The sequence below is a fragment of the Bos grunniens genome, chromosome 11, assembly GCF_055505025.1.
Source record: "Bos grunniens cultivar Pamir isolate PY7600 chromosome 11, Bosgru_T2T1.0, whole genome shotgun sequence".
Lineage (NCBI taxonomy): Eukaryota > Metazoa > Chordata > Mammalia > Artiodactyla > Bovidae > Bos > Bos grunniens.
Window position 1 is genome coordinate 38596415 of NC_141175.1, and position 18541 is coordinate 38614955.

An 18541-nucleotide genomic window follows, 5' to 3' on the forward strand; every position below is an offset into this window, starting at 1 on the left:
CACAGTACTGGTTTCTTGATTCTTAATGCCAGTTGGCGCAGATGATGTCTAACAGACATTTTCTAGATTTATTCTGGCCTCAAGTGTCCCACAAGAGGTCCACAGTCTTCCAGCTTGGCCCTGAACTTCTAAGGCATGACTTATTTCCTGCCCCCTTTAATGCCTTGCCAAAGAGTTTCAATTCATTCATCCAACAAACATGAATGGGCTTCTTCTAATACAAAGAACACAGCTAGCACGCATTGAGAATTTAGAATATGACAACTATGCATGTATTTCTCACTGAATATTTCCAGTAATCTGAGTTTGGTAAGTATGACTATCTTTACTTTACTGATGAGGAACCAAGGCTCAGAGAAAAGTAATTTGCTACAGGCCAAAAGCTGCATGGTGCTGTCAGTCCAGTTTAGATGAGAGCTACACTTCCCAGATTCCCTTCCCCATCCGGCAATGGGTTATAGGAGATTTGGAAGGTGAAAGTGGAGCAGTGGCCATTATTCTCTGAAGGTTACCTTGGTTGCATATGGTGTTGGATGGATGCAAAGGCATCTAGCAGGTCACAGCTTGTCCTCATTCTCTTCTGTTTCATATCTAGCTTGTCACTCTGACTGCTGATCCTCCAGAACAATAGAGGCCCCCACTCCCAACTGGAAGATTGATAGTAAGCCCGCAGAGGCAGTAGGTAGGCATAGGCAGGGGGCAGTTTTCACTGGACCTTACTGTGCATCCATCTACTCTAGGGGCTGGGCATGTTGGTATCATCATTTCCCAGAAAGCTCTGACTTGTCCACTTCAGATAGACAGAGTAGACACTCTGAACCTCTGACTCCCCTTCTAGACCTCCATCCTCCCAGCTCTTGCCATATTTTCTTAAGGTCCAATTCCTGGAATAAGTCTCTTAGGCTTATAATGCTCTTAGTAGCTCTTCTGCCCTAACTGAACCCTGACTGATATGGCCACACAACTGGTGTGGAGTAGAGATCAACTCCAGGCCCTTTGAAAACAGATTCTGAGTTCTTAACCACTGAGCTAGACCACTGCACTAGATGCTGGGCACATAAATATGACCAAGACACTGGCGCCTGTCCTCCAGAAGTTTACAGTCTGGCAGAGCATACAAACAAACTGTTTCAGTTTTCCATCGCTTATAACAAATCACCCAACACTTAGTGACGACAAATAATTCTTATTATCTCATGACTGTGTTGGTTGCCTGGGTTCAGCATAGTGGTTCTTCTGTTCCACATGATGTCGGCCAGGGATGCAGTCCTCAGGAGGCCCAGACATCCAAGGTGGCTTGCTCACATGGCAGCAGCAGAGAGTGGAGCAGAGACTGCAACTGGAGGGACTACGTGTGGCCTAGCTCTGCAGCTGGGCTTTCCAATGCATCATGGCTGGATTCCAAGGAGCACCCCAGGAAAAGTATTCCAAGAGGAAAGAGGCAGAAGGTGCCTGTTCTGGCACAGGTCATTTCCTCAAAGCAGCCACAGGCCCAGCCAAAATTCAAGCAGAGAAGACATAGATTCCGATTCTGGATGGGGCAGAAGAAAGCACATACAGGAAGAGGCAGAATTGTTTGGGGGTCATCTTTTGAGCTCAGCACCCCCAAGTCCATTGATGTGGTAAGGACTCTCAGAGAAGGTAGGCACTAGCTGGGTGGGATCACAGGCAGACAGACGTGGCCTGTGCCCACAGTGGTTCTAGAGGTGAAAGGAGACACGGTGACAGGTTCTAGCTGTGTCCTAATTGAGGAAGCGTTCTCCAAATAGAGACGTGGCTTGGGGGAGGTGAAGTAGAAGAGGGTGGAGACAGGATTCAGGCAATGGGAAGAGCAAGTCTTCAGAGACTTGAATATTATTTCAAAGGGCTGCTGCGAGGCTCAGAGACAGCAGAGGAGTTGAAGTGCCTTAGTAACCAGAGCCACAGGAGAGAGGCAAAGGGGCAAGTAATGATCATTATATTGTGATGTGCAATTATCTTTTCAAGAAACTTAGGCTTCATAAAGACCTAAATTTGGTGTGTGGGGAGAAGGAGGTTTAAGAGTCTTGGGACTTGGGAGCCACAGCTCCAGGGTCTTCAAGTCATATAGCCCCTGGGATCTCCATAGTAGATGAGAAAGCCCCTCTGCTGAAGCCCAGACCTCTGGGCACCCAATTCAAAAGTCCCTGGACCATCAGGGAAATGGATTTCCCTAGGCTGGGGCAGGCAGAGAAGGTGATGGCACCCCACTCCAGTACTCTTGCCTGGAAAATCCCATGGATGGAGGAGCCCGCTGGGCTGCAGTCCATGGGGTTGCGAAGAGTCGGACATGACTGAGTGACTTCACTTTCACTTTTCACTTGCATGTATTGGAGAAGGAAATGACAACCCACTCCAGTGTTCTTGCCTGGAGAATCCCAGGGATGGGGGAGCCTGGTGGGCTGCCGTCTATGGGGTCGCACAGAGTCTGACATGACTGAAGCGATTTAGCAGGCTGGGGCAGGATAGAGGCTGGAAGGAAGTCAGGCACACTTAGAGTTGACTGGGCTCACATGGATTCCCAAAATTCATAGCCTTGGACACATCCTGCTGCGCCAAGGTCAGACTAGTGTGAACATGGAGCTCTGGGTTCCTCCATAACCCTCGAGGCAGGAATAAGGCCCAGAGCCAGAAGACAGCAGCCAATGTCTCCTCGGAGCTGGAGGATTTCTAGGAACCTAGAAAGAATCAGTCAGTCCTTGAAGACAGGAAGGCATTGATTTCACCATGCCATAGAAACAAGACCTTGGAGCTCAGCAGGCCCTGGAGGCCGCCAAGTCGGTCATGGAGAAGTGGTCAACTATGTGCTAAGGAGGCAAGACAGGAAGACATGTGCAGGCAGAATTTAAGACTTGAGCAAGCCAGGCAGTCCCACTGAGTTCTGATGTTCTCACCTGCAAAGTGGGGTGAATCTCATTTTTTCCCACTTCCCAGGGTAGATCAGTTAAAATGGTCAATGTGGGCACAGCTTGGAAGCCCTCTCCAAATGGAACAGATGATCACAAGTCCTTCATGGACAGAAAGGATGTAGAGACCAATTCCTGAGTGTATCTCCACATACCTTTCATTTGAGGTCCTCAAGTTGTTTTACAATCATCCTTTGGTAACATTCCAGAAAAAGGTCCTTCCCAGGTTTGCAGTTGTAATTTTTATTCTAGGTCCCATGGAATTATAGTGCAGCTCCAGATCTGGAAAAGGGCACCTGGCAAAGAATGTGAATGGCAGGAAGGTGGGGAGGGCTGGCTGACGATGTCCACAGCTCCTTTGGCTCATGCACTGATCACGGCGGATGCTAATTCTCCCCAAATCTCCATCACACACAACTCTACTGGGGAACAGACTCCAGTGTCACTCACTTTTCTGAGGGTACCGGGGGGTTGTTCTGAAAAGCATATGGTCTCCCTCTGATGTGAATGTTCCATGGGGTTAATCATTCCAACTGAGGGGTTGTGCAAAAGTATGCAGTTGCTCACTGGAGCAGCTAATAAGATCTAGATTCATTCTTAGCTAAAAATAAGAAATCTGTGTAGAACATAGGCCTCCTCTGGCCTGACAGCTGTTGTGCTGGATGAGTGAGCTCAGGACACATGTGGCTTCTCTTTGAGTAGAGCTTTTATTAGCAGAGCTGGGAGGCTTATTAAGTAGAAGAACATGGATGCTGTTTGAATAATGAAGATGTTCCTCATTAGCTGTGTGGCCCTGGGTCAAAGTCCTGCCTGTTCTGCCAACCTGCCCAAGTACTCTGGTACAGGTGAGGGGTGGGGAAGTGGAGGAGAGCTAAATGTGCATAAACCTCCTAGGCCTTATGGGAACTCTTGGGAAGGAGTCTTTGAAGCAAAAATTAAGCCTTCCAATATCAGGATGAAGGGTCCCTCCCCACCTCCAACAAAAGTCAGCCCTTTAACTTGTGGAGAAGGAGTACTCTGGAGGAGACAGGAATTCATCACAAGGAGATGAGAGAGGAAGGGAAGACTTGTGCTTCACTTTGTTCAAGGTAGTAATTCCAAATATGAAGGAGGAATTGTAGAAGTTCTTGTTGTGTAGCAAGAGCATTGACCTTGAGTAGAGGGATATTGTGTGTGGTTGTGCACAGTCGCTCAGTCGTGTCTGATTTGTTGAGATCCCATGGACTATAGCCCACCAGACCCCTCTGTCCATGGAATTTTCCAGCCAAGAATACTGGGGTGGGTTGCCATTTCCTTCTCCAGGGGATCTTCCCAACCCAGGGATCGAACCCGTGACTCCTGCATCTCCTGCATTGACAAGCAGATTCTTTACCATTGCACCAACTGGGAAGCCCCAGAGGGATATTGTACTAAAACAATCCAGGCAGATGCTTGGCTCCATACAGAAATGGTGTGATTTTTGGCAAGGCTGTGGAGGCTCTGAGGAGACCAGATGGTTATTTACTTGGAGGGAAAGGGAGCAGAGGAACTGGCAACGTCAAGGCCAGAGTCAGGGAGGAGGAGCCTGGCGGCTAACCATCTCCTGAAAGAAGAAGCTGCAGGGCCTTGCCTTGACCTTGGGGTCAGTACCCTATCCCAAGGGGCTGGCAGTGCTGGATTTCCCAAAGCAGGTGCTGCAGATGCGATCTGAGTCCTTCATTAGTCCATGTCTGGTAGTGATTCCATGTCAGCACTGAAACAGCCTCTTGACCCAAAAGGAGGAGACTCCATTTGCATCAGCCAACTCCTCTGTTCACCACCAGCCCCTGTCTGTGACTGTTGAGGGAATCCCTAAAGCAAAAGCCCTCCACCAAAGCAAGACTTCCACCAACTCCCAAAGACTGAAAAGCCATCAGTGAGTGTGCTCGATGAGGCGACCTTCTCCCACCTTTCTCGTGTGCTCAAATTCTGCTATTTTCCCCACTGCCACCCCACCCCCCGACCCCACCCCACGCCCCACCCTACTCCCCCACCATTTGCACCTTGCTTGCGGATGCCCTTCCCCATATCTGCACAAACGTAGGTGCTGCCCTCCTGGGGGGTCCCCCTCCCCCTTTTCTTACGGTCTGCAGCACTTGAAGACATGTGTATGTTTTACTTCCCCTCATGGATTGTGAAGCCTTCTGAAAAGGACTTCTGGCTTGTGCCTTGTCTCCTGCAGAGCTTAGTAATACGCTCTGCAAACAGGAGGAGCTTAAAAGGAGCTTGTTGAATGGGCGATCTGAACACAGACTAAGGAGCCCCTGCCAGTGGGGTTTGTCTCTTAGCAGCTTGTGAGTCTCTCTCCGCCCAAGGATACGATCACCAAGCATAAACAGCGCCCTCCAGTGACAACAACTCTCACTTAAATGTGAACCCAATGCAGGGGTACCAGGGGCGCCTGCAGAGGAGCTGACCTGGTGGGGGAACGAGGAACGTGCTGGGCCAAAGGGCTGCGCACGTGGGAGAGACCACGTGGCCAGGCCTGTGAGCAGGAAGGCAGATGAAGCCGCCTCTCGTCCAGGGCGCTCTGCTTCCCCACAGCGCTGCTTCAAACTTTTGGGGCCTCTGGGACCCACATTTGGAGGCCACTTGACCTCCCCCCCCCCGCCCCACTCACCCCTCCCGGCCAAGCAGCCAGCAGTTCACTGCGCTCCCGGTCCTCCCGGGGCTGCTCCGGCCCAGGTTCCCCGCTCGCTCCTCGGGGTCAGAATGGGAAACAGGCCGTGGGCTCCATCGTGAACTGTGCTCTCCCACTAGCTCCCTCGGGGCCGCTCCGCAAGCCGTTTCCACAGCAAACAGTCGTAAATGGGCGGAAGGGGACAGGATTTCAGGTGCCGGAGGAGGAGGGGTGGGCTGCGGCTGCGCGCGCTCTGGCAGGGCCCATTTTCCTCCAGATGTTTTTAGCCATAAACTGAGGGAAATGCGAAACAAGAAGCGGGCCAGATTACTAAGGACGAGCCTGCGGAGCCCATTAGGCCGCAGCTCAGATGGTGATTCAGAGCATCCTCAGGTGCGGCTCTCCACGCGTGACCAGCTGGGCTGAGTGCAAAGGGGTTGGGGCACAGAGCTCCCCCAACTCCCCAGTACACAATTAAGGGGGGTGGTCCACTTTCTTCAGTTCTAATTAGCACGATGTCTGAAACATCTCTGAGGCCTCTACTATATGCAGGTTCTGTGAAGAAGACAATGTCTTCATCTAAGGGTCTCCAGTCACGCAGGGACGATGGGAGTGCACACAGCTGGTGACACAGGTCGGGCTGTATCTTGTACCAGGACAGAGAGGCAGCATTCAGGGGAAACACGGAAGTGGAGGGGGACAGAGTAATCAGACTTGGGGCCAAGGGATGGCAGCAGGTGGGTGGGGTTTGGAGAGATGTGGAAAGGAAAGCACAGGGCGATAGGGGACCAGCGTCCATGTGATGGGCAAAAACTTGTCCTGGGAATGGTGAGTAGCCAAGTGTCACAGCGTGGGCTTCCCTTGTGACTCAGATGGTAGAATCTGAAATGTGGGAGACCTGGGTTGGATCCCTGGGTTGGGATGATCCCCTGGAGAAGGAAACGGCTACCTACTCTGGTATTCTTGCCTGGAGAATCCCATGGGCTGAGGAGCCTAGCAGGCTACAGTCCATGGGGTTGCAAAGAGTCAGACACAACTGAGTGCCTGAGCACACAGCACAGCCTGGTGCAGCTCTGGCCACGGGCAGGGCGGTCAGCTGTCAGGAGAGATGGCACTGGAATCACATGTGGGATCCAGACCAAGAATGGACCGCAATGCAGGAACAAGGACTTTAGTCAGAATTTCATTTGTGGATTAGTTGCCAACTTCTATAAATCAAGAGATTTTTGTAAGCAAAGCTGGGTTCTCATGAAAGTCTGAAAGGTCTGGCATGTTGGGATCTTGGCTCCCTTAAGCCACACTTGGCTCCTGCTGAGTGATAGCGGCCCCTAACAGGACAAGCATTCTCCATTCAGCCCTAGTTCTCACCCCTCTGAACTGTGGCCCTTCATCAAGTCCCCTCAGCCTTGTACAGTCGCTAAGCCATGTCCAACTCTTTGCAACCCCATCAACTGCAGCACACCAAGCTTCCCTGTCCTTCACTATCTCCCTGAGCCTGCTTCCTTCCTATTTGTCATCTGTTTGCCCTCCATGGGCCTATGAGTTCACGGCTTTGCTGTAGACCCCAAGGAGATGACAGTGGAGGGCAGGGAGCTGCCACCAAGACATGTTTAGGAAAATACACCACCTGGAGTGGGGGGAGAAGTCTGCAGCCTGGAGTCAGCAAGACTGGGGAGGGGTGTCCTGAAAGAGCTCTTGTGGAAGAAAGGGCACAAAAGGAGGCAGAAGCATGGGCACAAAAGGATGGAAGGAAGGGGCAGACCTGCTGGGTTAGATGATGGGGTTGATGGAAAGGGAGGACCTGATGTGAACTCTGGGATTTCAGGATCAACCAGGATTCAGGGCAAAAGTGGAGTCAATCAAGGAGGCAGATGCGAGAGGCAGAGTTGGGCTTCAGCAAAGGACGGTGAGCTTTGCCTGGGTGTTTGGGGCAGGGCAGCCCTGTGCAAACACGTGGGTATGCCAGCCTGGACTTGGCATGGCAGAGGACCAGAGACCCCTTGGGAGTCTCTGCAGATAGGTATGCTCAGGGAGGGCCCTGCAGAGGCCGGAGGTGGAATTGAGCCATGCCTCCTCACTCTCCTCTGATGAGCTCAGCTCCTGCTCTGAGAACTTAATCACAGCCTGTGCTCTGAGGACCCCTGCCAGGAGGGGACCATCCCTCCATTAGCACATCCCTGAAAAGACGTGTCACTCAGAGGCCAGGGCAGTGCCCACCCCTGTCTCTCAGGCAGGAGGGGAGCAGTGGGCATGAACAGACCGGGCTGTGTCTCTCTCTGCCTGAGTCACATGAAATAATTTTGTCTGTAGTTCCTCAGAAGCACTCCTGGGGGGCAGGGAGGGGCAGGGGCCCTGAGTCTCGTGAGTCCTGTGCAGCAGATGGTGGAGGGCAGTGAGTCATAGTCTTCATCGGAAGCATACTGACGACTCAGAATGTATCCATGCCAGGGTGCCCAGCTTGCTAGTGACTGCCCCTCAAACGTTGACAGACGGGGCTGTCACCTGCCAGACTTAGTTCAGATGTTCACACCTATTTTCTCCCTGAGTCTGTTTCTAAACATACTTCATTTGCGTGGTTTTTTTGGTGACTATCTGTACCCCACGCTGGACTCTGAGAACAAGGACCAGGCCCTTAGCATTGAGCCCATTTAAAATGAACAATTGAATGAACAAATGAATGAATGGTTCCAATCGGTATTAAAATTTAATATAATATGCAAGTGTGTCTGTGTAATCTACTACATACATATATATGCTATTTTATGTATAGAATGTTTTTGGAAGAATATGATCTCACAGACAGTAATAACAGAGCTTGCTTCCTGGACACAGAGGCTGGGGATAGGAGTCTGAAATTTTATTTTCAGGAAATTTTATGTTCACTTGACAGTTTTACTTTTCTTTTTTTCTCTTTCTCTTTTGTAAAGCAAAAAGATTTTACAAAGGGGTGCACACCACTCACATTGTTCCACACTGCTCTCTTCCACTGTGTAAACATGGCAGACATCTTTTGTGAGTGTCTGCATGGATTTTGCACCCTTGGGGGCTGCCGTGCCACATCCCAGCCCTCTTGGAGTCTGCCGTCTATTAGGTGGACTCTACACTTGGGTTCAGGGATGCTGGTGTGACCCCTTGTCTCTAGGGTGCTGTGTCGGGTTCTTGAGGAAACACAGGGCCTGCCTAGTGACTGGCTGAGATCTCGCTCTTGGATATGGAAGCATAGGGAAGCAGCAGAAGCCAGCATTATGCCTCACTGAGGACCCCAGGCAGGAGGAGGATGCAGTCAGGGCTGAGACGGGGCAGGCTACATGCCAACTGCCACATGTGTTAAGCCTTCTGCCTTCTCTGTCTTTCTTGAAAGCATGTGGTGGAGGATCACGGTAAAGAGGGTCTTGAGTGCTTCAAGATTCAGCAAGAGAAGCTATCCAACATTAAATAGGTGAGAGAAAGGACCCTACTTTTCAAATGTGCTGGAACCATTGAATATCCATATGCAGAAAACAAATAAACACACAAAATTCAATGTATATCTTGCACCATATCCACAAATGAACTCAAAATAGATGATAGACCTACATGTAAAACCTAACACTGTAAGGTTTCTAAAAGAAAACATAGAAAATCTTTGTAAATTTGGATTAGGCGAAGATTGCTAAAAATGCAACACTAAAAAAAACAACCCATGAAAAAATGAATTGATGAACTTGACTTTATCAAAATTAAAAATCTCTGCTCTTGGGCTTCCCTGGTGCCGCAGTGGTAAAGAATCCACCAGCCAATGATGCAGGAGGCACGGGTTTGATCCCTGGTGTGGGAGAATCCCACGTGCCTTGGAGCAACTAAGCCCATGGGCCACAACTCCTGAGCCTGTGCTCTAGAGACCAGAAGCCACAACACTGAGCCCACCTGCTGCAACTACTGAAGCCCAAAAGCTTGAGAGCCTGTGCTCCACAACAAGGGAGTAGCCCCTACTCGCCGCAACTAGAGAAAAGCCCATGCAGTGGTGAAGACCCGGCACAGTCAAATAAATAAATAAATAAACCTGGACTCCTTAAAAAAAATCTGCTCTTAAAGAAAACCACAGGCTGGAAGAAAATTTGCAAAGCATAGATCCAACAAGGGACTTGTATGCAGAATATATAAAGAACGCTAAAAAAAAAGATCCGTCTAGTCAAGGCTATGGTTTTTCCAGTGGTCATGTATGGATGTGAGAGTTGGACTGTGAAGAAAGCTGAGCGCCAAAGAATTGATGCTTTTGAACTGTGGTGTTGGAGAAGACTCTTGAGAGTCCCTTGGACTGCAAGGAGATCCAACCAGTCCATTCTAAAGGAGATCAGCCCTGGGTGTTCTTTGAAAGGAATGATGCTAAAGCTGAAACTCCAGTACTTTTGGCCACCTCATGCGAAGAGTTGACTCACTGGAAAAGACTCTGATGCTGGGAGGGATTGGGGACAGGAAGAAAAGGGGACAACAGAGGATGAGATGGCAACACCAACTCGATGGACGTGAGTTTGAGTGAACTCCGGGAGTTGGTGATGGACAGGGAGGCCTTGCGTGCTGTGATTCATGGGGTTGCAGAATCGGACACGACTGAGCGACTGAACTGAACTGAAAAGCCCATAATAAGAAATCAAAAGACCTAATTTAAAAATGGGCCCAAGTCTTGAAGAGATGTGTTACCCAGGAAGATACATGGATAGTAAATAAGCATGTGAAAAAGTGATTAGCAACATAAATCACTAAGTAGATGCAAATTAAAACAACTACACTGAGACACCACAATGCATTTAATAGAATGGATAAAATTAAAAAGACTGACCATATCAACTTTTGGTGAAGTATGGAAAACCTACACTACTGATGGGAATATAAAATAGTAAAACCATTTTGGAAAACAGTTTGACAATTTCTTAAAATGTTAAACATGTATCCTCTATATGATTCAACCATTTCACTCTTGGGTATTTTCCAAGAGAAGTGAAAACATATGTCCATAATGAAGACTTCCACAGCAGCTTTCTGTAACAAATATCCATCAATAGGTAAAAGGATAAACAAATTAAAGTATATCCAAACAATGGGATACTATTGTGCAGCAAAAAATAATGAACATAGATGAATCTCAAAATAATTAGTTGAATGAGGGAAACTAAACAATATGGAGTATATAACTTGCGATATAAGTGGAGAGAAAAAAACATGCTCATAGATGTGAAAGGCCAATATCCTAACAAGGTTGCTGCTGCTGCTGCTAAGTCACTTCAGTCATGTCTGACTCTGTGTGACCCCATTATCTCCAAATTAATTTATGTTTTCAATACAATCTTAATAAAAATCCACTTCTGTCTTTTTTTAATGGAAGCTGATAACCAACTGTAGAATCTAAATGAATGAACCAAACGTTGCAAAAGTACTTGGAAGTAGAAACGGTGAATTCTAGGGATCAAGACATAAAGTTACAGTAATTACAAAAGCATGGTATTATCACTCAGATAGACCCGTAGTCAGGTGGGAACCTGAGATATTTCAGAAGAATCATTACAAATACATGGCAAAAGGATGAAAACATTTGATTATCTGAATGGAAAAAAAATAGTATTTTTGCTACACCAAATATTTCTGCTACACCAAAAAATATTTTCCAGATGGATTAAAAATCCAAATGTGAAAAGCAGAACTAAAAAAGTGTTATAAATTTATATCAAATTAAACAAGACAGCACAAACTTTAGAGAAAAGTTGATAATTTTGATTACATTAAAATCAGACATTTCTGTTGTTCAAAAAACATTAAAACCAAAACAAACATGTTACATATTGGGAGAGAATAACTAGCACCCATAAAACTAAGAAAGAATTAATATCCAGAATATATAAAGAACATCCACAAACCAATAAGAAAAATATACCCCCCAAGTGAGCAAAAGAGGAAACCCAAATTGCCATAAACATAAAAATCACACAATGTCTGTGTGTCCCTAGCCTCTGTGTGTCTAGACAAAGGCAAATTAGAACCAGGAGTTACTCTTTCTCATCATCAGATTAGCAAAAATTAAAAATTCCACCAACATCAAGCATGGGAGAGGATGTGAAGGAAGATAACCCAAAAACACTTAACTGTGGAGGCCTAAAATGACACAACATTTTTAGAGAGTGATTTGGCACTATTTTATAAAAATTGAAGCCACACACATGTCCTAATGGACTTCCCACCTGGACCCCTGGGTCAGGAAGATCTCCTGGAGGAGGAAATGGCAACCTACTCCTGTATTCTCGCCTGGGAAATTCCATGGACATAGGAGCCTGATGGGCCACAGTCCACGGGGTCACAAAGAGTCGGACACGACTGAGTGACTATGCACGCATGCACGCCAATGCAGGAGACACGGGTTCAATTCCCGGGTCAGGAAGATCCCCTGGAGAAGGAAATGGCAACCCATTCTAGTACTCTTGCCTGAGAAATCCCATGGACAGAGGAGCCTGGTGGGCTACAGTCCATGGGGTTGCGAAAGAGTTGGACATGACTTAGCAAATCAACAACGGGTTCTGACCCAGAAAGTCTGAGCATAGATCCCAAAGAAACTTTGCACGTGGACACAAGGAGACGTGAACATCTCCAGAAGCAGAATAGCAAAAACCTGAAAGCAACCTAAATGCTCATCACTAAAAGAACAGATGAACCAACTGCAATGATGAGTTTACTGCAGTGAAAATGAATCACTACCCCAGTCTTTAACATGGATGAGGCTTAAAACCACAATGTTGAATGAAAGAAGCAAATGACAGAAGGATTCATATAGAATTTAAAATACGAAAGTTTTACTTTTTTAAATAGCTGCACTCCCCTCCCCAGTTAGGTTACAAATAGGGTCAGCAAACCTTTTCTGTAAAAGGCAGATGTAAATATTAGTGGTGCAGACCACATACAGCCTATATCTCCCCTTCTGCCTGCAATCCTTTAAAATGTCAAAACCATCCTTACCCCGAGGGCTGTAGTTTGCCGACCTCTGGGCCACATCAACCCCTCCTTTAATGGTTGGGTAGCTGGTGTCTTTTGGTGATAACTTGGTCAGATGTCATTTTTTTTTCTCGCTCTCTGATGATCAGAGCAGTTTTATTTCAGTATTTTAGACTCAATTGGATTTATTTTACAGCTTCAAATCAGGTTTAACTCAGACTCAGCTCCGCACTGTTGTGTTGGGCGACAGTGTCTGCAGCTTCGCTGGTTGGAGAGTAGAGAAGGGTCTGCTCCTCACACACTCCACCTTCTGTTCTCCCTTTGAACATCCCTCTCTCCCCTCTTCAGACTAAACCCCCCAGTTCTTACTCTCTAGCCCCTCCTTGTACAGGGCCCCCTGGGAAGGCAAGGAGGTTCTGGACACACAACTGGCCCATCCTCAGTGGTAGGGAAGAGGTGTCCCACTTCATTCAGGTTCTGGGTGGTTCTGGCCAATGCCGGTGGTGCTAATGAGGTTGGTGGGCTCAGCAGAGGTGGCGCTCAAGGCTTTCTGGGGCTCATGGTTGGCTCCTGCAGTCCCTTCTGTAGCTAGGGTCTGAACCCCTCCTGAGAAGGGTGGTGTCTACCTTCGTCCCTGACGGCAATGAACCCCTGCAGACCCCCGCTCAGAGTTGGGGCTCCATCACTCCAGCTGCCTCCCCTGCTCCTGCTCTCTGCTCACCCCAGTGCTCCAGCATCTACATAGACCCCAGGCACCTCCAGCTTGTCCATCTGGGCTCTCCCAGGGGCAGAAAACCTGGGGTGGACTGCCCTATCTTCCTTGCAGACACACAGCCTCTGTTGCCCGGAGCCCTCCTGGCAAGGCTTCTGCCTTCGGAGAAAACTAGAGCAGAGTTAAACACTGATCTTGGGGGTCAGAGGAACCTGCCAGACACCCTCTTCTTCCCACTATGGGAGATGGGGGGAACTTGCATCAGACACTTGTTCCCAGGGTGCCCAGGGCTGCTCTTGCTGTACCTCCAGCAGCAGCAGCAGCCCCAGGGCTGGCTTTGGGTCTGTGGCTCTGAACATCTGCCCAGCCTGGGCCAGGCCACCAGCCTCCAGGAACCGTAGACAGTCTACCACCCAGGCTGCAGGAGAGGAGGCCCCCTCTCCCGCCTCCCCACCGCGCTGGGAGGTTCCAGCACCTTCTGCACCTTCCAGGACCACCAGTGGGTAGGGAGACAGGGCACCTTCCAGCACCACCAGTGGGTAGGGAGACAGGGCACCTGGCATTTGGTGGGGGGCAGCCCCTTCCTGAGTCTGTGAGGAGGGGCTGGCACCCCCAGGTAGATTTCTGAGCTCAGACCAGAGGCCCTCAGTCCTTGGTATCCTCAGCTTTGGTCCCTGGCTGCAATTCTGGGACAGCAGGAAAAATCGCTGTCAGCCTCCAGTTTCAACAGCCCATCCTTCGGCCCTCATTTCTGTGTGCCTGCCCCCCACCTTCCTGAGGGGTTCTCCCCAGTGTGAGAGCAGAGTCAGGTGTGCAGTAGGAAGGCACTCCAGGACTCAGTGCTGGCTCTGCCACGTATTAAATGATGGATAACGATACCCTCTCAGAGATGCAGTTTGAAGATGAAATGAATTAGTACTTGTGAAGAGTTTAAAATGATGCCTGGCACAAAGTAAGGAATTCTGGAAGTTTGTTGTTCATCTCATCACATGGAATAAGCTACCTCACCTCTCTGAACCACAGTTCCTGGCCTGTACAATGAAGCTGTAAGATGGGATTTGAGGGTTAGCTGAGACAGTGTAATGTCTGGCACAGAGCCAGCACCCAATAACTGCTAATTCCCTTCCGCTCCCCTCCGCTTCTGCTCTTGTCATTTCAGAAAGCCAGGCCTCAGAGCAACAAGGTTTGTTCCGGTGAGTGGGAGCCGCTGGCCTTGTAATGCATTGTGCTAGGTGGGTCAAAGCAAGGCAGGGAGCACAAGGGCCAAGATTCATCGATGCTTGACTGGAAGCAACAGAAGACCATTGAAAAAGTGAAAGCGTGAGTCGCTCAGTTGCTTCTATCATGGAATTCTACAGGAAGAATACTGGAGTGGGTTGCCATTCCCTTCTCCAGGGGATCTTCCTGACCCAGGAACATGTCACTCCCGAGTTGCAAGCAGATCCATTACTGTCTGAGCCACCAGGGCTCAGAAAAGCATCATTGTGCCTTACTGTCTTCCATCCACTGGGATGGGTCCTGGGAAAGGGGCATTAGGCTTGGGTTCCGTGGACCGCTGGGCAATATTCAGCAGGAGTCTGAGGCCTTTCTGAGCTTCCTTGTGGATCAAGAGAGGAAGGTGATGTGCACTTCCATCTGATTCTGACCAGTTAGTCCCCCAGGCCCCACCCAGTGGCCATTCTCCCTCTCTCTCACTTTAATGCCCTCTCTCATCAATCTTTCACCTTGATTATAGTTTTATTTTGCTCACAGCACCAGATTTTGTTATTCTCTGGCACAGCCCAGCATGTTCCTTCCTCCCAGATGCACTTCTCTGCTCTGCCTGGAGAATGGTGATGAAGTGATGTCTCCATGGAAACAGATGTTGATCTCACAGTTGCTTAGCGGGTGTGCTGCAGGATGATGTAAGCCATGCTCTGGCTTCTCAAGGGGCTTGGTATCCTTTGATGTATCTGTACTACTGGGGCTGGAGTGAGTAGAAGCATTCTTCCCTTGTTTCTACCCTTTTTATGTAAAAGTAAAAAAGCGAAAAGAATGGGAAATGTACCTTCTTTGGGAAGAATGCTTTTGTAAGAAGAGTAAAGTGTTGGAAGTCAGAACTGGATCTGAATCAGAGGTAAGATAATGAAGGTGACATGTTCCTCTGGAGAAACAGACTGGGGGAACCTTGGAAACTGTCCAGAAGAGGCTGCTTCTGGCCAGGGAATACTCAACAACCCCACTCACTATAAGGCTGCAGACCCTTCACCTGGGACGATCACTGCTCACACCAGAGCAGCCCTAATATTTGCGGGCTGGGGCAAGAGCACAAAGGCCACACACCATGCCTCAAGATACATAAAATTATAAACCAAGTCAACAGAGTGTTAAATAAAATATATTCTGTCCTCTGACTTTGGCAACTGTAGTAGGCAGAATAAAAATCCCCCTCCCCCAGTGTCCATGTCCTAGTCCCTGAAACCTATAAATATATAATGTAGCATTAAGGTTATAAATGGAGAAGGCAATGGCACCCCACTCCAGTACTCTTGCCTGGAAAATCCCATGGACGGAGGAGCCTGGTGGGCTGCAGTTCATGGGGTCGCTAAGAGTCGGACACGACTGAGTGACTTCACTTTCCCTTTTCACTTTCATGCATTGGAGAAGGAAATGGCAACCCACTCCCATGTTCTTGCCTGGAGAATCCCAGGGATGGCAGAGCCTGGTGGGCTGCTGTCTATGGGGTCGCACAGAGTTGGACACGACTGAAGCAACTTAGCAGCAGCAGCAGAAGCTTATAAATGGGATTAAAGTTGCCAGTCAGCTGGCTTTATGATTATATATTATAGTCTAGATTATCTGTAGGGGCTCAGTGCAATCCCCAGAGTCCTTAAAAGTGAAAAAGGAGGGACTTCCCTGGTGGTCCAGTGGTTAAAGCTCCACGCTCCCAATGCAGGGGGCCGCAGGTTCAATTCCTGGTCAGGGAACTAGATCCTGCATGCCACAATTAGAGAGTCTACATGCAGCAACAAAGAGCCCACGTTTCACAACTAAGACCCAGTGCAGTCAAACATACATATATATTTTAAAAAGTGAAAGAGGAGCAGGAGAGAAGGTCAGAGTGACGAGGTGTGAGAAATACTGGATCAGTCCTTATTGGCTTTGGAGATGGAAGAGGCCACAAGTCCAGGAATGCTGGTGGCCTCTAGAAGCTGGAAAAGGCAAGAAGAGAGATCCTCCCCTTAGAGCCTCCAGAAAGGAATTCAGCCCTGTTGATACTCAGTGAGACTTTTGACTGACAAACTCTAATAAACCTGTGTGGATTCAAACCGCGAAGGTTGTGGTAACTTGCTACATCAGATACAGGAAACTAACAGCCATGGTGTGATGGCCGTGAGGAGGGGTGCAGACAGAGGAGGGCCAAAGGGGCTCTGCTAACTGCTGTGGCCCAGAGAGGGCCTTCTTGCCTGCCTGCATCTAAGGGCAGAACTGGTACTATCGCAGGAGAGAAGAAAATCATTTCCTCTCCTTTCCCTTCTTCAGTAGCCGTTTCAAAACAAGACAGAACGAAGAAAAAGCAGCCCAACCAAGCCAAACCAGCCAAAACCTCCACCATAAAGCCAAAGCCTCCTTTGCAACTGGCAGGGGGGCAGGAGGGCAGCTGTCTGGTGTCAGAAAAGACGATGGAGCCTTGGCCCTACTGGACATCCTTACTCATCTGACTTTGCCATGAACTAGCTCCGGCCTGGTCATGCCTCGGGGTTCTAACCCCCTACTGTTAGCTGGACTTCCAAGAGTACACCAGGCAAGGATGACTTCTCCGTTCCTTCCCTCACCTCTCCTGCAGTTTAGCAAACTGTCTTGCTTAGCTCTGAGGGGTGTGTTCTGAGCAGTCAGGAACCACAAAGCAATCAATGGTAAATATTCTCCCCTCTCTCTTCCGATGTCCTATACCCTGGAGGTCCAGGGTGCCTCCCCCTCCTCCAGGAAGCCCGCCCTGACCTCTGCCACCCATGCAGCACTTTCTGGCTGTAGCCCTTTCACATCTGTGTTTTCTTCTCTGTGGATAGTGACACATTGTGCATGTGTAGTATAAACACATCTGTTCGATGACTGTTACATGCCTCTAACTCCTAACAGGTGATGCACAATGCTAGGCACATTGCAGGCCTCGCAGAATCGTTGTCAGCCAGTTGATTATCATGAACACCTGGTTGCAAAATTCCAACCAAAGCCTGAAATAACGTGTAACACGTGGGCTTACCTCCTCTGCTGACAGCCATGGCCCGTGTGACTTCATGCTTTCACAGCCTCTTAGACACCTTCCCTGGGTCTCCTTGAATATCTTCATGTAGGCTCATCTCTTCTGCAGTCTCTAGGTAGACCCTTTCCTAAGATGGGGAAATTTTAAGTTCAATGGCTTGGGGGATTTGTCCCTGAGCCAGGCTGGCTAGTCCTTCTCTGACCTTGATCTCAGGTCTACTAACAGGCTTTATTCGGTGGCCATGTCCTGCCTTCAGCTCCTGTTCTAGTGGCCTCCGGAGCCCCTGGGCCTTGACACCTGCTAGGTCCAAGTTCCATTTCCTCTATAACTCAAGCTGGATGGAATCTGGGCTCCTGCTCCTGAGGCCTGTGCCCCCTGCGTGAGCTTCACACGTCTCCTGCTCTCGGGACACCTATTGATCTGTCTGCCAGGATACCCACTCTACACCTCTAGCCAGGCTGCCCTCTCACAGCTCCCTGCCTGTCCCATCTTCTCTGTATACCCTGTGGATTCCCAGCAGGATGGGCCCTTCTCTGACCTTGATCTCAGGTCTACTAACAGGCTTTATTCGGTGGCCACGTCCTGCCTTCAGCTCCTGTTCTAGTGGCCTCTGGACCCCCTGGGCCTTGACACCTGCCCGTTCCAGGTCCATCCCCTCAAACCTCACCTTACCTAGTGCTGGTAGAGCCTTGAGGTGCAGACTATTCCTAGCTTGACTCTGACTTAGATCTTTATTCATCCACTTAGCCTCTCACTCATCCAGCAAATACTTGCTGAAACCCTGCTCCGTGGCAGGCAGCGTGCTGGAGTGGTTCTTGGAGCTCTGTGCACCAAGAACTCACCGAACTCTGAGCCCAGGGCTTTACCCAAGGCCCCACCCTGAGGCTTCACATGGGGGAGGTACCTTGAATGCTGGATCTGATTGTGGCCACCTGTAGTGCTGTTAGTAACAATTACATGGATACCACAGGGCAGAACAAGACAGACTAGATTATAAATCTAATCCTGATAGAATTCTTTGGTATAATAAGCACTCATAAAAATAAACAAATTAAACCATATGAGCC

The 18541-nt window shown here is 48.9% G+C and overlaps 1 long non-coding RNA gene across 1 annotated transcript; it reads right to left on the reverse strand.

The window, feature by feature from the left end:
* Positions 1 to 1166: 1166 nt before the first annotated feature.
* On the reverse strand, positions 1167 to 18311 carry LOC147362947 (uncharacterized). Its single transcript, XR_015135844.1, has 4 exons — positions 18147 to 18311; positions 17475 to 17601; positions 3080 to 3220; positions 1167 to 1531 (listed from the first exon to the last, which is right to left on the reverse strand). It is a non-coding gene; the product is annotated as an uncharacterized LOC147362947 (long non-coding RNA).
* Positions 18312 to 18541: the final 230 nt, after the last annotated feature.